The sequence below is a fragment of the Aegilops tauschii genome, chromosome 3, assembly GCF_002575655.3.
Source record: "Aegilops tauschii subsp. strangulata cultivar AL8/78 chromosome 3, Aet v6.0, whole genome shotgun sequence".
NCBI classification, from domain to species: domain Eukaryota; kingdom Viridiplantae; phylum Streptophyta; class Magnoliopsida; order Poales; family Poaceae; genus Aegilops; species Aegilops tauschii.
The window spans coordinates 133,056,225-133,069,062 of record NC_053037.3 but is presented as its reverse complement, the minus strand read 5'-3'; the positions used below and the strand labels follow the sequence as shown (position 1 = coordinate 133,069,062).

Genomic DNA, 12,838 nt, shown 5'->3' with positions numbered 1-12,838 from the left:
TATTCTATCATTTTGAGCGCTCCACCAAGATGTATGTGACATGGAAGAGTAACCCATGATCCTATTGGATTGTGCATTTGCATTCAAAAGCAAATTTTAAATAATGCACAAATTTAGGGGGAGCTCTTGCTTATCACATACTTCTCAAAGCGACGATGTATTTTATTTATATTATCACTTAACGAAGCTTTGATCTATATGCTGTCATCAATTACCAAAAAGGGGGAGATTGAAAGTGCAACTAATCCCCGGGTGGTTTTGGTAATTCATAACAACATATAGATCATTGAACTAATATCCATTCAAGTTGAATATGTGAGAAAGTTCAATGATTGGCATGGCATGGACTAGAGATGTGGACCCCTCAAAATGCTAAGGACAAATATTGGCAAAAGCTCAATACTCTTCATTTCTATTTTAGTGATCCCAGATCACATTGAGTCCATAGGAAAAGCCAATACTATTAAAAGGGGATGAGGTGTTGCTTAATGGTCTACTTGCTCAAAATGCTTAGTGATATGCTCCAAAGCCCTCAACCACTTTCTCATATCCAAATATGTCCTAAACCTAAAGTCAAGCACGGCCCCACCGATTTGATCTATCCGGAGCCACTGAGTTCCTTTGACATAGCCATAGCTAGAAGCCCTAATCATGTCGATCTCACCGATAGGGATTTCGGTCTCACCGAGATGGTATTGCAAACTCTCTATTTCCCTTCGTAACATTTCGGTCTCACCGAAATGAGCGATCGGTCCCACCAAGTTCACAATGCAAACTCTCTGTTTCCCTTTCATAACGTTTTGGTCTTACTAAAGGAGCGATCGGTCCCATCGAGTTTGCCTGACCAACTCTCTGTTTGCTCATTGCTGAAATCGGTCCCACCGAGTTCAAGCAATCGGTAACACCGAGATGTGGTTTTTCCCTAATCCTAGTGCATCGGTCCCACCGAGTTGATCATGTCGGTCCCATCAAGAATCCTAACGTTCACATTTTGAACTGAATCGGTCTCACCGAGTTCACCTATTCGGTCTGACCGAGTTGGGTCAAATGTGTGTAACGGTTAGATTTTGTGTGGAGGCTATATATACCCCTCCACCCCCTTCTCTATTCAAGAGAGAGCCATCAGAACGTGCCTACAATTCCACTACTCATTTTCTGAGAGAGAACCACCTACTCATGTGTTGAGACCAAGACATTCCAATCCAACCACAAGAATCTTGATCTCTAGCCACTAGTGCAGAACCGGGCTTTAGCGCCGGTTCGTAAGGGCCTTTAGTGCCAGTTCTACAACCGGCACTAAAGAGTGGAGACTAAAGCCCCCCCCTTTACCGGTTCGACACGAACCGGCGCTAAAGTGCCACCACGTGGCACGAGCGAGGCCCGGGTACTGGTAGACCATTAGTACCGGTTGGTAGCACCAACCGGTACTAAACGTTTGGGGGGGGGGTTTGGTTTTATTTTTTATTTTTCCATTAGTTTTGTGTTTTCCATTTAATTCTTTTTTGTTTGCTGGTATTTTACGATACTACATATTATACACGTTATGCATATATATATAAATAGATTTTCTCATAGAGCCGCATATATATATAAATACTAGTAGACTGCCCGTGCATTGCCACGGGCTTTTGAAAATTTGTATTGGTTGCATGTCAATTTTTACATAGATAGAAAGATAGGCAAGAACATTTTTTTTGGAATAATACGCTTGCAATGTACTTTGATAAAAAAATGTTATTCGACCCTATACACCTGATGCACAAGATAAAGGTGGTACACAAACATTAAACTCGTTAATCTGCACTGCATTACAAATGATAATAACACTTGAATGCCTTTTTTAATTCTTAAAATCATTTTTCTCATGAAAGCATGTGCATTGTTATTATCCATTAATTAAAAACAACACATGAAGGATTTTTTTTCCTTTTATACAAATGTTCCAAGATGTTACAACCAGAAACTTCATCACAATATGCGATTGGCTGGCAAACTATTACATAATATGGATTTAGGTGCTTGAGGATAAAGAGTTTCCCCTGCTTTATATTATAAAGCAGCCATCCGATACAACCAGCTCACTGCACACTGGGGCCTGCAGCACAAACAAGCCCAAAATAAAAACGAGAGAAAAAGAAAGAGAAACAAATCCCGTCATTGGTAGATCAACGAAACAAAGATGACCGGTAACCGATGCACCCTCCGGCGAAGTACCACCGCACTCCTAGCACCCGAAGTGTTGCGTACCGAGCAACACCTTCAAGAAGGAATGCGACGACTACAGCACTGCTCCCGGACAAGTCCTAGGGTTTCCCTCAGTACGCAGAGGACAGTGGGGAAGGTGTATACCCGACGCTCTTTAGGAAGGTCCGGCGGCGCCTACAGGCGTCACCACATCGATGCCGGACGAGCCCTAGGGATTTCACCGACCCAAACAACCACCACCACCACCTCGGACGATCTGAAGTGCACCAACCAACCTGCCGCCCACCAGCCTTTGCCACCACGGTCACTGAACCAACTTCGTCGTCTCCTGAGGCCCCCGACACGAGACCTGGAGGAGGGAAGAGGATCCCAGGGGCTCAGGGGCATCCGCAACTCAGCCGACGAGAGGGGACAACCTTCGTCGCCGCCACGAAGCCGACCGGACGTGACGGCAGGGGCCTAGCAGGCCCCTACTGGCCCGACCGGGCCCAAATGGGTCTGGGCAACCCCTACTGCCGCACTGCAGCACATCGGCCGACAAAAGCCGCCACCACCCGCACCCCTCGATGCCTTGCCACGACTACCAGGGAGCCACACCGCCGCGCATCGGACCGTCGGCCCGCCCCAACCCAGATAGGGCCCAAAAGGGCCCAGATCTGGGCGGAGTGGAGGCCGCTAGCCAGCCGCACCACCACGCGCCCCGCAGCCAACAGTTGCACCGCCGCATCAGGGGCACCCACGACCGCAAATCGCGAGCGGGGAAAGAATGGACCGCCTCCGCCCGAGGAGCACCACCGCCATCAGGAGGCCCCCGCGCCCCCAACGCGCGAGCGGGGAAAGAACGGCCCGCCTCCGCTAGCACCGCGTGGGAATGGCCTGGCGGACCACGCCGGCAGCAGCAAGGGGAAAGACGGGGAGGGGATGGAGGAGAGGGGGGATCGGGGATTCGCACGTCGCCCGCGAGGAGGGAGGCGAGCGAGCGAACATATCGAATCAGTGTAGACTTTTTCTTAGGTGCTTGAAACCATACAATTTACCATTTAGAAACTATTACAGAAAAACACATCTTCTAGAACATGCTACTCCTACCTCTCTTGTGATAGGTAGATATATCAATCTTTGATAACATTTATTGTTTAGAATTTTATTGGCATTTATCTTTATTTTTATCATAATTTTCTAGTTTTGTTTGAGTCATGTAACTTCATATTTGGTGTATCGGCTCAAAAGGATTTTCACATAAAACCCAAGGAAATGTGTGTGTGTGCGTGTGTGTGTTGTAATACGAGCTATTACATAAAAGGGAAGTGAGCAACCAACCCTAATTCGACATAAACTCAGACATTAACATCAAATATAAGGGTGAATGGCATGCAACATCAATTGCGAATAAGAGGGCTAAAACTTGCCCTGAAAATATACTCCATATATTCCTAAATTTAAGTCTTTTTACAGATTCTAATACAAACTACATACTTATGTATATAGACATATTTTAGAAACAAACTACATACTTATGTATATAGACATGTGTTAGAAAATGTAGATTCACTTGTTTTGCTCCGTATGTTAGTCCGCATTGGAATATCTAAAAATACTTGTATTTAAGAACGGAGGGAGTAAGGCACAACTCACAAGTTTACAACACATTTTTCCTGTGTTAGCACAAAAGTCAAAGAATACATGGTCTATAATATTAGTCTTACCGGTTGTTCATAATTCTATTAGCAAGAGGGAGAGAGAGAATCGGCACCCCCAAATTGTCTTCGTATGTCTTGCTATCCCAAAACCCAAGCCATATGTGAGGAGGAAATGGGGTAAGGATGTCTATGGACAGCACGCCACATTAGGCCAAAAAAGGCACAATTTCTAAAATATTACTCCCTCTGTAAACTATAATATAAGAGCGCTTAGATCACTACGCTCTTGTATTATTTTACGGAAGGAGTACAAGGCACCCCAAAGATATTGATGGTATGAATTGCTACGAACTTAAATGCTTAATACAATCAACCAAAAAGCTACCAGCGTGCTTCTCCATTTTGAGCCAGTCCACCTATTGAGGACTTCTTGATTAAAACCTGCAATCGTTCAAGATAGCCTGCAAAACAGGAGTTTTATGTCAGTAAATAATGTAAAAATAATAATTTCAGTTGAGTTGAAAGGCTTAAATTGAAAACCAACAAATATATGCAGGCTTATTTCATACTGCTATTTTAATGAGCACCAATAACCTCCTAGTCAACATCATAATATATCATCCAAAATCATATTAACTATTTTGAGCCAACTTTATACTACTTATGAATATAAATAATATAATTAATTAACAAACATTGGATTGAACAAACGTGAAAAACACTTCATGTTTCAAGAAATAAGAATAAGTTGTTTAGTTCATCATCGTTACATGTATAAATGGCGAAAACACGCTATGAATAAGAGAAATAACAAATAAGGATAGAGAGTTGTTAAGTTCATCAAACTGTTTATTGCTTTAATGTAGAAATAAGGCAACATCCCCTGTAAAAGAATAATTTTATCGACAAACGAATTCCCACCAGTTCTTAAAAAATGGCTATGTGGTTGACTTGGAAGGCATTTCATAACATGTATATTATTTTTTTGAGGATGACTACCTAAAAAAGGACCAAACACATCACTTGGTACATTCAGATAGCATCAGCGAACGAAGCTCCTCGGGCACGTCCGCAATTATCAGTGAGTCCTCATGCCGTCTAGCTCTGGCAGCCAAGCTCATGTGCTAGACAGTTTTGTTCCCTTTTCATGGCCTTGGCCTGAACTGAACTGAAGATCCGGCTTGTGTTTTTTATCTCACTGACAACCCAGAAAACAATCCGATCGGCTTGATCTGGCTTGTCCCAATTCATTTGCAATCATTTTGATGTCAGTCTCAATGATCAGTGGGCCTTGGTACAGTCTCGACAGCGATACCAGACCCATCAGGATAGCTTGCCCCTCTGCCTCTTCAACTGATCTGCATTTATTCATCGATTTACTCGCCGAGAAGACAACATGCCCCGTATGATCCCGTGCGATCGCGCCAGCCTAGGCTTGGCCCGTGCCTGACAAAAAGGCAGCGTCAGTGTTCAGTTTTACAACACCTTCAGGCGGCTCTTTCCACTGGGCATTTGGCTCGGCGTTCGGCTGATTCCTAGGTGTGGTGTGTCTGCATAGATGCAGACAGGGACCAGCAACTCTTGTTCCCCTGTCCAACAACAGATAGCGACAAATTCCTGATTTCCTCCTCATACTGCACAAGGAACATCACCGATCTCGAAATGGTTTCTTTGCCATCACTGTGGATACAGTTATCTCGTAGAAACCAGGCTCTCCATAACAACAGCAGAATTTTCTTTCTTATCTCTGAATCATACTTGTCCAGTAGGATTTGTAGCCAGTCTGTTCCAGTGTACCAGAACTCCTTTTCTTCTGGAAGCCTCCACTCTTTCCTCATGGCAAATCTGAACGCCTTACTTTTTGTGCATGATATAACAACATGATATTCATCTTCCTCCCCGTTCCCACATATGTCACACACACTATCTTGAACAATAGTACGCCTGCATAACATGTATATTTGCCTCAACATCAGAATGGATGGTAGAATTACATAAGAGCAGTTTGTCCATTTCAGAGATACAACTTTCTGAAGGAACTGTGTCAATGATTCCCACAAAAAATATAGCGTCTGATACTGGGAAATGTAATAGCACACTAAGTCATAATTCTGAATGCTTAGGAATCTGGAGAGTGTTATTTCTTCGAAAAAATGGACAAAGCAAATGAGCATGGTCCAATGCAGGTTCTGCAACTTCTGTTTTACGTGTGTTTTTATAAATAATTTATCGGAAACACAAAGGAAGACAATATGTTTGAGTAGGTAACAATATGTTTTAGAAGATGATGGCTTCCTAATATTTAAGCACATAACTGAAATTTACTGAACCGTGGGAGATGGATCAGAGGTACAGTAGAAGAATGAACAAATATATTTTATTTCTATTTTCCACAACCTACATGTACAACAATGAGAAGTTCCTCGAGAACCAAGCTTACAACAGTGAATAAGAGGGGAAAGCAATATGGCAATTTAATGTCTCATCGACCCTGCAAGTTGGCAGCATCCCAAGTGATGATCAATTTTAAACATAATCTTTAACTACAAGAATGACTACACTATAGTTCTATTGTTAAAGATATATTCCTAACACGTGAAGAAGAGGGAAAAGCAATATGGCAATTTAATGTCCCATCGACCCTGCAAGTTGGCAGCATCCCAAGTAATGATCGATTTTAAACATAATCTGTAACTACAATAATGTGTACAATACAATTCATCATTTCTTTATTCTAGGCATTTTTTTACTCACTCCGTCCCAGTTAGCATCTCAAACAGTGAATAAGAACTCCTATCAAACACTCCAAGTTTTATGTTACCATCTAATTAAACAATAGTAGTATAGTAATAAACTGTGAACCTGAGAAACGGTTAGGAGTCGGAGAGGTACCTGGAGGGAGGAGGCCGGAGAGTCCTGGAGGTCATCAACATGCGGGTATTATGCGATCGTGGAATTGCTGGTGCCACGATGACGAGCGACCTTTCCCCACCGCAGAGCCGTCATCGCCACCGCTGGCCTCCTCCGACTGATTGCGCTGCCAACGTCGCATCAGGTCGCGATACTGAGGAAAATGGGAGATGGCGGTCGGGTGTGGGTGTGGGTCTAGGGATACAAAGCAACCCTCCCAACTGTTATTGTGTTTTTGTGCTTCACAAATCAATTCATAATGTCAACGTTATGACCATGCTATAAAATCAACTTACTGGGAAATTTATTTGAATAAACAACTAAAGTACAAATGTACTTAAAATAACAGTTTTGATCAAATTCACTAAAAAATACCATGCACCAAATAACTATGTATATTATACAAGGTCAAGGCTGATTCGAGTAAGGCTGTTACCTAGTAGTATGACAATTATAACCACTTGCAAACTCTACAAGCGAGAGACAGTGTTACTTGCAGGAGCCCAAGTGTGAGACTTATTCAGGTAACTCCATGTATATGTGTGCAGTAATTTGCACAAGAACGTAACATCACTCTATATGCAATATGATTTCAGAGTGAAACATATGATTATTTGCTATTGGACCAACCAAGTGTGGTTTCAACTCCACATGAGAAATACCATGTAGGAACTGAAACATACATCCGAGCATACAAAACCAAAAAGTCAAGCAAGAATTTGATAGGGCATCTAAGGAACGATAACATTCAGTCACGTTGGTATGCAGTGTTGGTAGAGCGAAATGTGTCAATGCCATGATAACATCCACATGTCCACCGTCATGACTCCCCGGCTCCTCCTGTCAACCACGCGCCTCTGCCAGCAGCGGCGCCAGCAAGAATACCCTGTGTGGTCATTAGAAATCTGTGGGGTCTCCCTTAACCTATTCAGCAAGCTACCATCGACCTTATTGAAGTCCATAAGACAAAGAGACGAACATCTTGTTCTGCTGAAAAGCAACAATATGCTGGAAGACGGCCGCAACCGTCATGTGCTGGAAAACTCCCAGTTCTAACTTCTAACAATACTAACCTCATTCTCCATGCATAACCAACCTTCATGTACTGTATGTAGTGGTTATCTATGCTAATCATTTTTTTTGGATTCACAAAACTCCACATTGTAAAACAATTCTGGACACCTTAATGCAGGAGTTCAGTTTATAAAACTGGAAGAAATTCTTGAAATTTTCAAAAAAAATTACATTCGAAAGAGTACAGAACCACTCAAAACTCTGTTTTTTGACACACAAAAATTCTGGTAGCTCGCCACTGTAAATTGCGTGTGTGATTGAAAAACTATATTTTATGGTATTATATATAGTAAGAGTCGTCGAAACCATCAAAGGAACAGAGGAAACAATAGCAGAAATGAATACAAAAAGAAATCTGATCTATATCACACTCCACTATAAAACAACAGTGCATCATTTAATGATGATATACTAATGAAGTATTTTCACAAAGCATACCTCTGGAGCAACTGGTGAAATTCCAACTCCATAGATGATATATACTGACACTCGCATCATTTGACATTATGTGTAGTCAGTACGAGTGTATGAAAGTACAAAAGAACAAGCTACGACATTTTAGACCAGAGATTACATCAATTTTCAGTTAGCATGGCAATATGGCAAATGCCTAGCAATCTATGATTGTTATTTTCCAGCACAAGATTATAAACAACTTGAAAAAAAGCTTACCCTATATCAAGTGCTAGGAGTGTCAATATAAGAGCTCTCTTTCCCTACGTACATCTAGTGAGATAATTCTTTGATAGGCTAAATAAGTAGGTCCCTCATCCATGTACTACACAACTATCAACTGCCACAAAATGGAAAAAAAGGAGCCACCTAAGAATGATGAGGTAGCACCTCAGGAAATTACAAGGGGTGACTTAATTAAGATCCATAAGGTAAGCCACAAGCCTTGATGTAGAATCTGAACAATAGTGAGCAAAGAATGAGTCAAAAAGATACTCACGGTGAGGTGAAACAGTAAAAGCAAATACAACATGAGAGTTGTAGTTACTAAACAAGGATCAGAGGAAATAGAAAAAAGGTGTTCTTTTTATCAACACCGAAGAACCAGAAAACTTTGTGACTATATTTGTCATCCTGAGTGAGCTTAAAATAGGTATTGTGATAAACGCAAGGTTTTGGTTTATGAAATAAGTATGGATGGAGAAGGAGATTGTTGGAGAGAGCTTCAGGTACAGCCAGAAATGCACGCATCCAGAGAGTGGTTTTCTGCATATGTAGATTGAGCAGCTAAATGAAAAGGCCTCACAAAATATCAAGAGTCCAGAACATGGACCTGGGGTCAAGCCATTTGAGTACGACATTTTGGAGTTCAGAACTGAAATATGGGGATTCAGATTTACTCAGGGTAGGAGGGTATGTGTGGGCTGTGCTATATCGACATACACCAGATGATGAAAAATCATATGTCTGGACAAAAATGCACTATAATGTCATCTTAGAATCAATATGGATTCTACCAAAGAATTTAATAAACATGGTCACCAGAAAACTGAACTTTACCTTGCCGGAAGAAAGAGAGACTCGAGGGAACTCAGCAGTCAATGAGCTGCAGGTCATCTTCTCCACAGGGAAGAGAGGAAGGAGTGCTGCTCGCCGACCTCTCATAATCCTTGCCAACCATCTCACTGTCGCCATCATCCACCAGCATACCACGCCGATTGCGGCACCTCATGTTGTCATGCACGCAGCGGCAGACCTAGCAGCATAGATCAAAGAGTATTATATAAAACTGTAGCAATTCATATCTAAACCATTATTTTTCAATCACACACACATATACCCAAATGGAATCGATAACAAACTTACAAAATATAGCTGACACCACTAATGTAGTAGGCTACTCAATGCCACAATAAACAAAACCAATCAACCAGGTACTCAAGTAGCATTATTTACAACAGTAGTCACTTCAGATTCAAAAGGTGTAGACAGAATGGACAAGCTTAATATCTAGTCTTTCTTGTAGTCTAACCTCACCCGACATTGATGCTAGATAGATGGAATTGCACATATTTAAACTTGGTTCTCCTAGTATCGAAAATCTCCACATGCATCAACTAATTAATCAGTGGCAAAAAGGAGCTTTCGATGGAAGAGAAAGAAATAAAAACCCTGCAGAAAATTGACTGTTGGCAGCAGTGGACGGGAACGACCAACAATAAAACAGCAGAAGCTTGTGTAGTTAGCCTGTGTACCATGACCTGGCTCATCGTAATACCATGACCTAGCTAGTTAATTGTCCATCGCCGATGCTCCCAAATCCTCATGATACACACAAGGAACATCAGGCCATATGCACTCCTCACGATACCTTGGTCTCTTGACCTTCGAGGTACCTAATAAGAAATAAAAACAGATTTGTTAGGTGGCAACTTGAATACCAACGATGACTGGATCGGCACCATGGCGCCTGCAGCCGCCTCTCTTCGCCAAAGAGCAAATCCCCGCCGAGAAGGCCGAGCCGTGCGGAGCGGGCCGTGAGGAGTGGCGAGAAGGGGAGAGATCGAAGGACCGGAGGTAGCGGTGGTTTCCACAGGCGACCTTGTCCTCGGTGGCAGCTGTGGCTCCCCTGTACTCAGCTCGGATCAGAGACGGGGGTGGTTGGAGACGGCGGGCCGATGCGCTCAACGGCGAGATCCGGCAGGCAGCGTGTGGTGGAGGGAGGGGAAGGAGGCGGCCGCGCCACGGATAGACGCTCTATTCCTGAATCGTAAAACTTGTAGTAATAAATGAGATAAGAGTACTTGATCATCAATTCTAAAGCTGCCGTCTTGCTCACAACCTTGGATTTCTTGGTGAACTCTATACATCCACTACAAGACAGTGTCTAGTTTCAGTTATCTGAACATGAGCACTGAATTGATTCAGGCAAGATACGATTGTCAAGAAAAAAAAAAGATAGTAAAGACTGTTCTAAGTTTCTCTCACAGCAGCATGAGGTTCTTAACTGTGCACTTTGCCTGAAGCTGAAACAAAGTTGCAAGATAGGAGTACATTTTTTTTCCTAATCCTGGATATTGATAAACACTGCATGAGATAATCCTGAATCTTACAACTTGTAATGATCAATGAGACAAGAGTACTTGATCCTTAATTTTTAACCTATCATCTTGATCATAACCTTGGATTTCTCGGTGAACTCTATACATCTATCATTTTATATTACCAACAAACACCTAATCCTGACAGTTACTGTAGAAAATAATATACAGTAAATGGTAACTGTACGAACACCTAATTCTGAAAGATACAACTTGTAATGATGAATGAGATAAGAGTACTCAATCCTCGTCTTGGTCAAAACCATAGATTTCTCAGTGAACTTCATTTGTCTGTCGGTACAGTATGTATTTCCAACAAAGACTACACACAACAACGTCTAATTCAGTTATCTGAATAATGTCTACTGATTTCATTCAGGCAAGCAACAACCAAAAAAGTTGTGACAACTAAATTCAATCTACAAATTTACAACAAAAGGTTCAAACATTTGTTCAAGGAAATGAATGCAACCTCGGAGTTTAGCAGGAAACGAAATATAACATCACACACTGTGATTCTTTAACATGGTTCTCCTCTCAGTACACGTATATATCAATCAAAAAGTATTTTGATTGATTCATGTGCCTGCTAACATGCAGACTGCTTGCCTACAGAGACAAGATGGGGGTGAGAGAGAAGGAGGGAGAGGGATATGGCTTACCACCTACAGCGGGGAGGAGGAAGAACCTGCAGCAGCAGTAGCTTCTCCTTGGCCGGGCCCCTTCACGCCAGCAGAGCAGATCGGAGGGAGCAAACTGACTGCATATATAGACCACACACACGAATCAGATGTGGAGATGAAGAAGGCCAGAAGAAGAGAAGGGATTCATGGCATACCCTTGCGGACGTTGCCGCTCTTGCTCTCGGAGGAGAGGAAGATGCTGCGGATCCTGAGCTCGGTCACCATGGCTGCCCGCGGGCTAGGGTTTTGGGCGCGAGCAGGGAGGGATGGATGGGTGTGGAGGTGGAAGGAGGAGGGCGCGGTGGTGGCGGCGGTGGTGGTGGGAGGAGGAGGACTCCTCTGCCGCTGCGTGGTCGTGGTGGCGCCGATGCGGGAACGCCGGTGCGGATCTGGTCATGGCCGGCGGCTGGGATGTAGGCGGTCGGCGCGGTGAAGTAGGTGGTCGGCATCCGGTGGAGGGAGGCGACCGGCTATGAGGGGCGAGAGGTGGCCGGCGATGGGGGAGGGAGGCAGCCAACGCATCGGCGGCGGCGGATGCTTGTGCAGGAGGGAGGGTGAGATGCGTGAATCGGGTAGGGATCGTGGAGGGGCGTGCGGGGATGGTTTTCTCTGCACTGTAAAACCAGTGGGAGAGGGACGAATAAAAACCGGTGAAAAAAACCAACGAAAATAGGAGGTGGGAGCGGGGGAATTGGGAGGTGGGAGGGAGGACGAAAATAAACCCGGAACGGAGACTACCAACTGAGACATTAGGAGTAGAGATATATCATCGAATGTCTCACAACCACCACCATTAATTATTCACACATACACATGTATGTATATATATATACAATTTCTCCTACATGTTGCCTTGGTGCCTTCGGAGCACGATGACAAGTGGTTCATGGGGGCGGTAGCGGGTAATAGTATTCTCCTTTGGGATCTATGACCTGGTCGAGCAAAAATCCCGCTATTTCCTATTGAAGTGCTAGTATGCGCTCCGTTGGTAGGAGCTGCTCCCGCACCTCTCTGAACTGTTAAGAAGGAGATCAATATGCATGTGTATTAGTTGTGTGACTAGATATCGATAATGGTGTAAAAATTTGTGAATAGTGTTCTGACAAACGTACCCAGTACTGTCTTTGAGATCTGCTCCTTTCGGACGCCATCATGCGAATGTTCTCGCAAACGTAGAATGCACACAGATCAGTCCCCGGCGCCTGCTTCAGGGCCTTTGCGAGAATTTTTAATCAGGTAATAATTAATCAAGCATGATAATTAATTAATGATA

General features: G+C 43.3%; 1 long non-coding RNA gene across 7 annotated transcripts; it reads right to left on the bottom strand.

Moving 5' to 3' along the window:
* Positions 1-3,843: 3,843 nt before the first annotated feature.
* Positions 3,844-12,181, bottom strand: LOC109737437 (uncharacterized). Of its 7 annotated transcripts, none has more exons than XR_005772254.3 (6): positions 11,721-12,181; positions 11,545-11,642; positions 9,342-9,537; positions 6,738-6,995; positions 4,845-5,789; positions 3,844-4,306 (listed from the first exon to the last, which is right to left on the bottom strand). It is a non-coding gene; the product is annotated as an uncharacterized lncRNA (long non-coding RNA). The 7 variants fall into 7 exon arrangements; XR_006671867.2 differs by lacking the exons at positions 11,545-11,642; positions 11,721-12,181 and adding exons at positions 10,037-10,177; positions 10,383-10,598; XR_006671869.2 differs by lacking the exons at positions 11,545-11,642; positions 11,721-12,181 and adding exons at positions 10,043-10,177; positions 10,383-10,598.
* Positions 12,182-12,838: the final 657 nt, after the last annotated feature.